We start from the raw sequence: 12,436 nt of genomic DNA, 5'->3' as shown, positions 1-12,436 counted from the left end.
TTAGTCTTTCACTTCGCTGAGTGTCTTGATAGACTCACACAAAGCAACTCTTGACAGTACGACCCTGCTCTGTCAGTCAGCGTAGGCCGGTTTATAAGCCTGATGAAGCCATTTGATTGAGCCAGCCAGCACTTCCCTTTACTCATTCTGCTATGGGTACTATTAGTAAAAAGATAGTAAAAAGTCCAGATTAAAGGATTTTAAAGTTCACTAATAGGGTGGGTTTGTGTTCTACTTTAAGAAGTTCTCTTTTGGAAGTGCTGCCAGAAAACAATCCTCCATGTGAAGGAGTCCTCTATCTGAAAGGCTACCTGGTCCAGGTTTTGGTTTAAAGAAAGAAAATCAACCCATAACACATGCCTGCAGGCTTGTTTTTACACAAACTGAAATGCAAATAACTAAATTAGTTGTAATTCATATCCTTAATTTGTCTGATGGTGGTTTTTGTGTGAACATACTTATTGCAGATTAAGGGCATCCTGTTTTGATTTAGCTTAATAGTCTGAAAGCATTGGCTATAATTAGCATAAAAGGGAGTCTTCATTGAAGCTGCTGGGTTCTGGCAGTCTTTGCCATTCTTTCTGGCTATTCAGCTCTCAAAATGTTAAGATCTGTCAATATCCGAACAAAGAATCTCTTTCAGGCTGGATGGCACTGTGGGTCAATTTGTTTGCATACATGTGGAGCCGAACCATATACCGTCATTTTCGCAACCAGAAAAATCCCAATTCTGCACAATTTAGGCAAATTTGCAGAAATGAGTTAACAGCTTATCTTACCGGTAGTTGCTATGTGTAGGGGGTTTGCAATGTTAAATAAGTTGGCATTGATCCTGGGAACAAAAGGAGAGAAAGAATGAAAAAAAAAACAATGTTGAGGGCTCATGTATACATAGGAAACAGGCAGAAAGACCAGAGATGTGGGAAACTAGAGAGCAGGGATTTCCAGTTTGTATGCTGGGGCACATTACTGTGTCATAACGACAGATTGTGCTTTTAAAATGAAGCTAGATACATTGCCACCCTCTATCCATTGGAGTGAAAGGCATTGTGGATCACTGGCTACCCCTTCCCTCCATTTTATAACTAGTCATTACTTCCAGGAGGGATTCCCCAGTGCACCCTATACTACATTTGAGAAGTTGAATAGAGGGCTACAATGAACTTCAAAAAATTCCCTTCAAGCAGGGCCAACTTTGTGGACCAACTTTGACAAGTGACATCATCTGACATCATTATGACACCATTAGCTGCAAACAGGCTCACTCCCACCAGTGATTGGTTGACCCCAGGTAGCAGAAGCTTTAGGTACACTGAAAGCAGTAAGTAGCAGAGGAGGAAGGGAATGCTCTTAAAGAACCAGAATGGTGATGGCAACTGTCAGAGCACTAGGGTAATTGATGGGCCCTACTCCTGTGGCGAGTGAAATAATTGGTAGTGTTATGGGTTTGCAGGGGGCAAGGATCCCCTAAAATTCCTGGGTGCCAGGTTCTCCCCATAATTTCTGAAATTATTAAAGTAGGTTTTGAAGTCAAGTCAGCTTCCTCAGGAGTAAGTGCCTGTAACCCGTGGAATCTCACACCACTTGGAGACTGGAGTGGCATGCAACAATATTAATGGAGAGGAAAGATGAGGCCAGCTTACTATTCTATGACTGTTAGCTGATCCCGATAAATTTGGTATTAAGCTATGTACTTACACATAGTATAGTATTTACAAATATAAACAAAAAGAGCTTGTACTGAATCAGATCACTGATCCATATAACCAGAATAGGATTGTCTACTCTGAGAGGCTGTGGCTCTCCAAAGTCTTAGGCCGCAGTCCCTTTTGAGCTCTGCTACCCAACATCCTTTTGTTTTTTTGTTTTTTAACATAATTTTTATTGGTTTTTACAAATTACAAAAGATGGTACATACATAAACACCTTTTCCACCTTCTTCCCACCCCCCTCCATGGGTCCTCCCCTGCCACAGAAGTATCCCACGCAGGTGATCAGTCAGAAGTGGTCCATTTTATGATTGGGTTTCTGTCCTCCTCCCCCTCCCCTGCCCCCCAAGCCCCCCCCTGCCACCAGGGAGCTCCAGTGAACCAGGGCAGTACGCAGGAGTTCATCCATCCAACCATCTATTGTCATACCAAAAAAAAAAGAAAATACAAAAAGAGAAAAAGAGAAAAAAGAGAAGAGGAAAAAAAAAAGGACAAAAAGGAAAAAAGACAAAAAAAAAATTCATCATAATTGTTAAATTCATAATTGTTAAACCATATTTTGTGGGCTTCCCCACCCTCCCACCCTTCCCCGGTTTTCCTCCCTTATTTATCATCTTCAACAGTTTCATAGTTCATATTTTATAACATACACCTTTATATCTTATACCACTTTTAAACTATTATCATTTTCGCCTATTGTCCAATCACTGAGAAATCAAACTCCCATTTTTTCTTCCCGTGCCTAATTTTTACCCCTCTATAGGCCTCCATATTTTCACCTTTTTCCAGAATCAATTCACTTTTTAAACCTATAACTATTCCCAAACTAACCTTACTCCCCCCGAGTACCTGCTCCACCCCTCCAATCCAGCAAGTTCCATAGTCAGCAGTCCAGTTATAGTCCTATTAACCCATCCTTACAATCACCACTTCACTTTCCCTTCACCCCACCCCCTGTTTGCAGTCTTTTGCCATCCAGGCCTCCATATCAGACCCCTGAGCTTCTTCTCTTCTCTGCTTAATTTTTCCTTCTTCCCTGTGGTCATTCTGGAGTTCCAGTAAATCCAGTCGTGCCCCCCTCGAAGGGGAGGCACTCCATCCAACTTTTTGTAGAGTAAAATCATCATTTTTTTCGTGATGGGCTTCATTTTGTGTTAAATCATCACAGTCGTCATCATTGTCATTCTCACATTCATCTTCTTCAGTTTCAAAAGCTTCATCTTCTAGGAAATCATATTCTGTCATCACAATCTGGAATTGTTGCTGTAACACTAGCCGTTGTGTCTCCTCTTGACATAGTTCTATTCTTGTTTCCCACATTAAGGTCAAAACAGGCCGCTGAAACTCAGGCGGGTACCTTTTTGTTGACATAGTTCAGTCCTGTCAAGGTCAAAACTTGTCACATGGGGTGGAATATGATCGCAGTCTATTTTCTCGACTCCATTTTAACAAGCTGGCTGCATTCTTAAAAATAAAGTTCGAACTCACATTTCAAAAGCATATAAACCAAAAAAAAATTCCCAAAAAGTCCAGAGATAAAGATAGAAATAAAATTTAACTATAAATCCTGGTCAGCTCACTGGGTTTTCTGGGCTGCCGGCTCCCGAGAAAAAGAAAGGTCTTTCTTAGTCTTAACTTCTTTCTGCAGGGCAATCACAACAGTCTCTCTCCCCTTTTACCCTGCATTTAGGGGAGATTCTCTTTGATGCCTTTGAGGAATCCTTTTAAGTTAAAATCTTCTGTTTACGGCTTCGGGTTTCTGTTTACTGTCTCTTATGTTACCGTGGGGGGGGGGGGTGGCTTCCTCTTTTCCCCTCTCTCCCAGGTCCAAATTGTTGCCTTAATTTACATTCCAAAGAATCCAAATTACTCACAGTCTATTCATTTGCTGAATGTTCTTTGAAGAATTGGCCACCTCCACTTCCCAGACTCGCAGCTTCGCACTCTCAGAGCAGCAATGTCAGCCTGTCCGCCGCGGTTCACCTCCTCGCTCTCGGGGGCTTAAACAAAGCCGATCCGGGGAGGAGAGAGCCCGCTTTTGGCGCCGCCAGGCAAAATCTGTCCCCAAAAAGCACGATTTGGGGCTTTTAAGGAGGTTTCGTTTCGCTGGAACGATTCCCTCCACCTCTGAAGCGCCGAGGTCCGCTCCGCTGTGCGGACCCCCGTCTGAGCAAGATGGCGTGGTCAACCGGAAGCCCCTACCCAACATCCTTTTGACTGGATAAGCCGGGAATTGAACCTGGGGCAAATGAAAAGCAAGTGCTCTACCAATGAGCTACACAGCTAATTGGAATTGCCTTCCAAGTCATACGGTACATGGGGCATATCATATTTAATTACTTCCTGTATGGCATATTGAGCCACCATTGTGTTTTCACAGAGAAATGACTCAGATATCCATTTTTAGCAGACTGAACTAGATGGAAGTGGCCTTTTGCAATGACACTGAGCAGAACTTTGCCCTATGACTTTCAGAGAGGTACCGTACTTAATGAAGGTAAACAATGACAATAAGTTGGTCACTTCAGATAAAGAAAAGCTTGTACATAAACGAAACCTCTGCTTAATAGCAGCATGAAGTGCAGAGATGCATGGAAATGAAACAACAATATTATTGTAATGAGCCTATTTTTAAATTCTTCAAATCTTCAACCTGCAGAGTTTTTGCTTCGATTCTAGTCTCATTCCAATACCAACTCAAGGAAATGCCAATGTCTTCTTGGGTAGTGTTGCTTAGAAGCTGATTTCCCAAAGAAAGAAATGACCTGAGGAAGGAGAAGCAAGAAAAATGGATGAAATGGGTTTGCAATTCCTGAGTTTTTCAGAAAGCAAAGAGCTAAAATTGGTGCCTGCTGCCTGACATGCAGAAAGGATCCCGAGGCTGCAGCACAATTACTCTTCAAAATACATTGATGTTTATCCTGTAGCAATCTTCTATAATTACTCTGACAGTACCTGACAGCCCCATGCCATCAGCTGAAGGAGCCAGGTGATGCGTTGATGTTGCTGGATTGCTGCTGTCTGCTTGATTCTGGGTCCCCCCCCAATCTAAAAGTATCTTTCTTACAAATTTCTAATTTGTTTACTACTTCCTTTTTGGTGGGGAGTCTGAGCTGAGATTTTGATTTTATTCCTTTTGGCATGTGGATTTGGTGTTTGAATAAGGAGCTAGATGTCAGTATCACATACAAGGGTGGGATTTTTCTGCTTTCACTTTTTCTCATATGCTATGGAATATAATTATCACACAGACCTGGGGAGATCCTGTTCAGTTGAATTTCCACTATGCCAAGTGCCCAGCACTTCCTGATGTGTGAAATGTACAGGAGCATTCATATCCTTGTTATCTGTGGGAATTTTGCAGCAATCCAAGTTTTTAATGCATTGAGAACATGACAGTGCATGTTCAGAGCAATATCTGGATTGGCAGGGAACTTCTCAAGAGACCTTGTTCAACTCCCCACTCCATGACATTAAGAAAGTGCCCTTGCACATATTACTGTATTTCAGCCTAAGCTACACCACAGGGCTGTGATGAACATAAAGGGGATACCCCTGTGTGTGCTGCCTTACCTTTGGAAGAGAGGTGGAATGTTCTGGGTTTTTGTTTGTTTTTAAGTATTGACATGTTTTATTTCCAAGAATTTGATCCTACATTATGTAGTGAATTGCCAATTGTTTTTCAAACTATGCATCAAAACTTGGTTAACTGCAGGAAGAACTGATCATGCACATTTTGAACAGTGTTTTTGAATCCAGATTCAGGCTTGAATTCTGAATCTGTATACATTATGGGGCCACTCTGGTGAAGGCCAGCTTCCACAGCCAAAGCTGCTGTCTATTGGCTCAGCTCCGGTGAAGTTTAGAAATCTAGGTCAGTAGAGACCAGCTAAGCATCAGTCCCTCTTCCTCCTCTTGCAATTTTAAATGCATCAAATCTGTGCATGTGAACCATGCTGTGCAACAACATGACTGCTTGCTATGCTTGTCAAATGTCACCTACAGTATTTTTTTCAAAAAACAAAAACAACCCCATCCATACTCTATATTCAATGACACTAACAAATCTGCTGAAAGGAAACTTAAGTGGGCTGAGTTGTTAGAGTTGTATGCAGGGCAGGTACACCAGGTAAGGGTAGGCAGAGACAGTCTGTAAGATGCATCTTCCTTCATTAGCTTGACCTTCATTTCCACCTCTTTCTAGCACATAGGGACTAAAGTGCAAATGTATCACCTGCCCCAGCCTCAGGTTTCCCTTCTGTATCCAAGGTGATTTGAGGGGTGTGATATTTTCAATTTTCTTCTTTGTTCTCCAAAGCTCCCTTCCTTTGCTGAGTGGAGTTGATGTCAGTTTCCTTTGCTTCCTTTTGTCACCTTCGTCTTCTTCATCTTCCTCACTTGCCATTGCCCTTCCTCTTCTCCAAATACTGTAACTTTGTATTGCTTTCATGGTGCCAGCAGGCTGCTCCTTCACTTTAGATAACCCTGGGTTATGGGCAATTTTACCTTTGTACAGGAGGCTCTTTTCTACACACACCCACACAACCCTCTCTATCCTCTACCCAGGCAAGCAAAATGCATGAGGAGAGTTCAAGGACACATTCCAGCCAGGCAAAATCACCCGAGGATGGTGCAAAACAGGGCTGGTGAGGGGGCTGGGCTGGGAAGAGATGATGGGAGGTGGTCTGGGAAGGGGGACAGGTAAATAGACTTGGATGGCTGCCTTTCACCCCTGGGTCTGAGGTTCCCCACTACTGCTCCATTGTCATGTTTCTTCAGCATCCATGCTGAACAAGAGGCTGGGGCTGGGCAGGGTACCAGTGAAGTCAGGCTCAGCAGCTGCATGGTCAGAGCCAGCCCAACACTCCCACCTGTGCACTCATGCTATTCTAACCTCATTAGCATCCCAGGCCCATCCAGGTAAGCTGCAGCAACACTGATGTTGAGAAGGCAGCTCTATGGCCCACCCCACAGGCCACTATTTCATATATGTATATAATATCTTATTGCCTATTGATATATTTCCAATACCTGACACCTTTCCATAATTGAGTGTGATTTAGGGGCTTGGATGCATGAGTCATATTGAGGGTTGTCCCTACCATCAGGCAGAGTGTGGCAAGCACCTCAGGCGGCATTATACTCTGTTGCAGGACAGAAATGTGTTAGCATGTCATGCTCCCACTAAACTAGCCTGCTGCCCGTTGGTGCCCTGCAGGACATTATCCCATTGCCAGTTTTCAGCTGCCAGTCTAGTCAGCTTTTGTATGTGGAATGGAGATGGCGGGGATCTTATTATTTGTCTCAGATAGCAAAATATCCCAGGCTGGCCCTGGTCATATTTTGTGGGGGGTGGAAGTTGCCGTATATATTTTAAAAGCCCAACTACCTGATGCTGCCTGCTCTCTCATGTCTCATTTGGTGGGTTAAGTTTTCTGAAAGAGCAGTTTGCCACAATTTGTCCTGTCAGCCTTCAGGGGGAATAGCAGTAGCTAATTTCAAGCAGCCCTGAGGATTCCTCAGCAAAGAAGGTAGAGGCCCTGGGACTCATCTATACAGCAAAATGAATTCAAATGAAGTGCAAATGTGAATTTAAAACTTAAGTAAATGCCTGCATGTTAAAACTTTAATCTCTGAATAATAATATTTGTCTTCTGGGGAATAGAGTTAAGAACGCAACAGAAAGAGACACTTGATTTCACTTGTGTGAGCCCAGAGAGATTTCATCTGGGTTGTGAAATTGGGTTAAATTGACATGGAACATCTCGCTATACAGGCAGACAATTCTTCCTTCATTCTCACAGGACGTACTGGACATAGGCCTTAGGTGGTTTACTTTCCACATGCAACATGACAACTCAAGCTGCTTTGAGTGCCCCATGTGCTGTTTGTGGGTACAGAAGAATGTTGCTAATGTGGGACAGAAAGCAGAAGTGAACCATTTTGTAATCAGATCTACATTTTAGCTAATGTAGGGCTTGCCTGCATTCACATTATAGAAATAAGGAAAGCATACCCCCCAATTGTCCAGAAGCCAATCCCAGCTTCGGTTTGCATCCTAGAATGTCCCAGTTTTCAGTTCAACACTCTGGTGCTCCTGACCAAAAGAAGCTTACTCTGGTGTGAGTCAGCACCAGAGCGTCAGACCAGAAGGCGCTCTGGTATGGCCCTACTGAATTAGCAGCAGAGTGCCTTCCGTTCCAGTGCTCTGGCTCTTGTCCACAGGGCACGCCAAAGTGCCGAGGGTCCAGGGCTCTGGCACAACCCTGCAGGGTTTGAAGAAAAGCAAATATGAATTGGCCCCACCTCATAGCTTGACCAATCATGCCTAGGAGTGGCTAAGGGCTACCGGTAGGTGGGGTCAGCTTCCATTTTGACTTTAAATGTTCATTTTTGGCTTCTAAGAAGTATGTAGAGGCAAGAAGTGGACAGGGGGAGTGCCAGCCCACAATGGTGCCCAGCTGAGAGATGCTGGAATTGTGCTTCGGCACACTCTAACTGAAAAAAGCACTGCTGATTTTTTTTAAATCAAAACAATCTCTCTAAACTTGCAGTTAATTTTGGCCCAGTAAGGCATATTGTCTTGTTTGCTTTGACTGCTGGAGATGAAAGTGGGATTAGGAGCTATGGGACTTTGAGCTTCATGTACTCTAGATACAAAGGAATACAAAGATGTTGACAGATACTCTCCCTGGCAAGTGGGTCATGTGGTGTTGCAGGATATAAAGCAATCAACTGTACAAGATGTAATGGGGTCCTCAGCAGCCAAAGAAACCCAGCAGCTTTTATATTAGCTATTCCATCAATTGTTCCGAGTTTGGGACTTGCTTCTTTGCCGAAGAAAAGGGAGAGATAAAATGCAAACTGAAGGAACAATGTCTGACGGTCTCAACACCTACAGTGAAAGTTAGCAAGTGAGCTCAGTCCCAAGATCAAACTGGCAATTGGCTTAAGGCTATCGCACGCCTCTTTGATACACAGCACATTTCTCACACTAAGCAGGGCCAGATCTTGTCACTGCTAGTCAGAGAAACCTAGAGTGATGGAGCAAGTAGCTGTGGGTTTAATCACCAGCGGAGGTTGTTCCTGCCAGGCTAGGACTGAGCCTACTGCTGCCTCCCAGAGGTATAGTAAGGAAAGACACTGGTAGTGCAAGGAATCTTTGGCGAAAGTAATGTGTCACACACACCCAACAGCTGTTATTAATACAGCAATGTTCTATTACCTAAACCCTTGAGCATGTGATATGTCATGCCTAACGCTACCCAACCACTTTGCTAAATTGGAGGTTTATTAATAGTAAGTGAAGATGCTGCTTTGGTTGCAATAAAGCCTTCGCAGAATCAGGTGTCTGGCTGACAATAAGCTGTTCTGCACCTACTTTTTTGTGTTGTCAGGTTACTATCTTGGGCATAACTAAAACAACACAGCAAACTATTCTTTGATCTGTGCTCTTCTTCTATAAAGACAAGAGAGCACAGAACACTGCACATTGGGTACGATCTAGAAGCACCCAGGAGCGCAAGAAATGTCATAGTGAGAGTCCATGCGCTCTCATAATGCTAGAACTTCAGAGCATTCCGTGAAGCTGAATGTTGGAAGATTCAGAAGAGACAAAAGAAAGTACTTCTTCACACAGCACCTACAAAACTTGGAATCCACTCCCATGAGAGGTAGCAATGGCCACCAACTTGGATGGCTTTAAAACAAGATTAGACCAGTTCATGGAAGATGATGGCTATTAGCCACAGTAGCTATACTCTCTTGTCATTGTTGGAGGCAATGTGCCTCTGAATACCAGTCATCAGGAACCAAAGGAGGGGAAGCATCTGTTGCACTCAGGTTTTTTATGTGCTACTCTTATCTGTTCTTCTAGGGGTTGCCATATCTTGAAGAGCAAAAAAGAGGACAGCAAGAGCCACTGCCAGCCCAAGCCGGGGAAAGAGGGTTGTGTGCCTCTTTCCCAAGCTCGGGCTGGCAGCAGTTGTGGTGTGCAGAGCAGCCTGAGCCTGAGCCTGAAAAACCCAGACATTTCTTTTAAAATATAACAATCTGCCCAGATTGGCATGTTGGCTCCCCAAAAGAGGACATGTCCTGGTTTTCCCGGGGACATGGCAACCCTAGCTATCCTTTATCTGCTAGTGTCTAACAATATACAGTACCAGTAATCTGTCTATCGCAAATCCTTCCCATATCCCAGCCTATAGCCTTCTTAGAAAGATATTTTTGCAGTTGTGTAAGGACGTGGCATTTCTAGGAATGAGTTGAATTTATCACGATGAAAGCATGTGAGTAATACGATCCATGTGTGTATTGTAGAGCAGACCTTGTATGCTGCTTTGTGAAGGGGCTGGTGAAGGCCTCTGAGATTACGCATGCATACTTGACACATCCTTGTGTTTTGCAAAGCTGTGAGATAGCTATGTGAATCCCACTCTCCCGAGCTTCAACCCACAAAGAAAGAAACAGCACGCTAAACCAGCAAATACGATAAATGCTGTGTACTACTATCATCACACCTTATAGATGCTGCTCGTGGTTGGAGAATTAACAGAACAACTCTGGTTTTATGCAGTGTTGCATTGCCAGTGTGCGTAATTAAGCTTCTTGACAGGCAAACCACACACACCCCTTCAGTAAGTGGAATGCTTATTTCACAGCGCTGCTTTTGGAGCTGCTGTGAACTTTCAAGCAAAGAAAACCATTGTGAAGGGAATGCAGCTGTTTTAACAGTAGGTGCAGGAAGTGTGCCTGGGGGTTGGCAATGCAACGTTGTATACAGATAACGCTGGCTCAAATAAGCTCTTCTACCAATGGCAGCATGCAAAAGCTGCTGTAAAATGCCTGTAATGCACAATAGCTGTAGAGCAAGACAACATTTTCTAGCTTCACTTGCAATTTGACTGTTGTGGCTATGAGAAATAATCTCTGATGGCTAGAATGGCCAAAGGGATGTTCAGATGGCATAGAAACAGAGGAAGCTGCTTTCCTAGTCCATCTAGCTCAATTTTATCTTGGCTGACAGAGAGTGGTTCTCAAGGGTCTAAGGCAGAGCGTATCTTCCACACGTATGTGGAGATTCCAGGGATTGAAACTGGGACCTTCTACATGCAAGGCAGGGCTCTACCACTAACCTACAGCCCTTCCTTCTGGCAGCTTCCTTCTTAGCTGGATGCTGTAGCACACAACCAGCAATGTGGTATGTATGCTGTGGATAATATTGGCTTTAATACCAAATAATAACAACATTGGGACATACCTGCCTCTTTTAACAGCAGCAGACCAACCATCTAGTTCAGGCATCCCCAAACTGCGGCCCTCCAGATGTTTTGGGCTACAACTCCCATGATCCCTAGCTAACAGGAACAGTGGTTGGGGAAGATGGGAATTGTAGTCCAAAACATCCGGAGGGCCGAAGTTTGGGGATGCCTGATCTAGTTGATGTGATCTGCTGTCACCCCACCCTGTTGTCCACCAGGTCAGACTGGGCTGAAGCATCCTGTCTACTGAAAGTTCATTCCTTGCATATTCATCAGTAGTTAACTGCAATTTCAAGGAATTCCTTTCTTCGATGCACAAATGGGCGATCACAGACAAAACACCATAGAAGGAACTTCTGTATTGCCTAACATCACCTCAAAAGCAATGATTTGTCAGTGGAGTCAATTCACATATTCAGCAGCCAGCCAGCCAGCCATCAAGTGTTGGATATTCATGTCTTAACCAGACCCCAGAAAGGCCCTGCTCTTTGATCTTCTGTCTCCAATTCCATCCCTGTCCCTACTTATAAAGAGCCAGATTTGGAGAAATTAAGTGTGCTCAGGCTATGCATTCCAATGAAAGAAACAGGCTGTCTCTATGGAAGTGAATGACGCCTTATTAAATATCAGGCCTTTGGAATGGAGATGAACATTTATTACTTTGGGGGCAAATAAATACAACCAATTCAGATTAATACAAATGAAACAGTGTCCTCCCCTGGAGTGTTAACATGATGGGCTTGTTGTTTTTATTACTTGTCCTTTTATTCCCTTCCCCAGCAGCCTCTAAAAGCAGGGAGGGGGAAAATAAACACTTTGAAGGAAAAAAGCTGTTCCTGCATTTTCTGCCTGGCGACATGGCTATTTCTGCATTGTCACAAAAAACAAGTACTTGCATTAAAAAAAATTGGTGGGGTGGGGGGAGAAGGGGAGAATGCCGAATGATTAGTTACTGTTAATTAAGGAATTAAAAGGCTTTGCTGTTGCATTTTTCAGACATGGATAAGACAAGGCACACATCTGTGAACAGGAAGATAGGGAGAAGATAAAGCTATACACGGTAATGCAAATGGTATAAGGAAAGCCATTCTCAGGCTGGATTTACATATCATGCCTGGAAATCTGATGAACAGCTGCAAAATGGTGGTATGTGCTTAACCCTTCCCTCCCTTGGAGTTCCCTTCCCCAGCTGCTTTTCCTCATGAAGAATAGTTTTTTTTTAAAAAAGCAGCTTCCATGGTGGGTGGGAAGAAGTGGTTGCAGAGGGGAAGTGCTGGGTGGGGGGACATTAAATGTTTAGCAAAGCCTCATACCTACCACCTGTCATAGCTGCCAACCCTCCCTTTTTTTGCGGGAAATTCCCTTATTCCAAGCCACAGCTGTCAACTTTCCCTCTTTTTTTGCTGTAAATTCCCATATTCCAATGCTGTTTCCCGCTGCTATCCTGGATTGTTAGATATACCGTAG

At 43.7% G+C, this 12,436-nt stretch overlaps 1 protein-coding gene across 5 annotated transcripts in view; it reads left to right on the top strand.

Moving 5' to 3' along the window:
* Positions 1 to 12,436, top strand: part of LRRN2 (leucine rich repeat neuronal 2) — a 289,597-nt gene that overhangs the window by 24,273 nt on the left and 252,888 nt on the right. The window contains exon 1 of one of the 5 annotated variants that reach the window (XM_088674274.1): positions 11,966 to 12,115. The exons of the other annotated variants lie outside the window; for them this stretch is intronic. The gene's annotated coding sequence lies outside the window, so the exon portion shown is untranslated. Of the gene's footprint in view, positions 1 to 11,965; positions 12,116 to 12,436 lie in introns of those variants that run through there. 5 annotated transcript variants of the gene reach the window in all.

The sequence above is a fragment of the Zootoca vivipara genome, chromosome 7 (genome assembly GCF_965207765.1).
Source record: "Zootoca vivipara chromosome 7, rZooViv2.hap1.1, whole genome shotgun sequence".
NCBI lineage: Eukaryota > Metazoa > Chordata > Lepidosauria > Squamata > Lacertidae > Zootoca > Zootoca vivipara.
The sequence above is the reverse complement of the archived record's forward strand: the minus strand, read 5'-3'. Positions and strand labels throughout refer to the sequence as shown.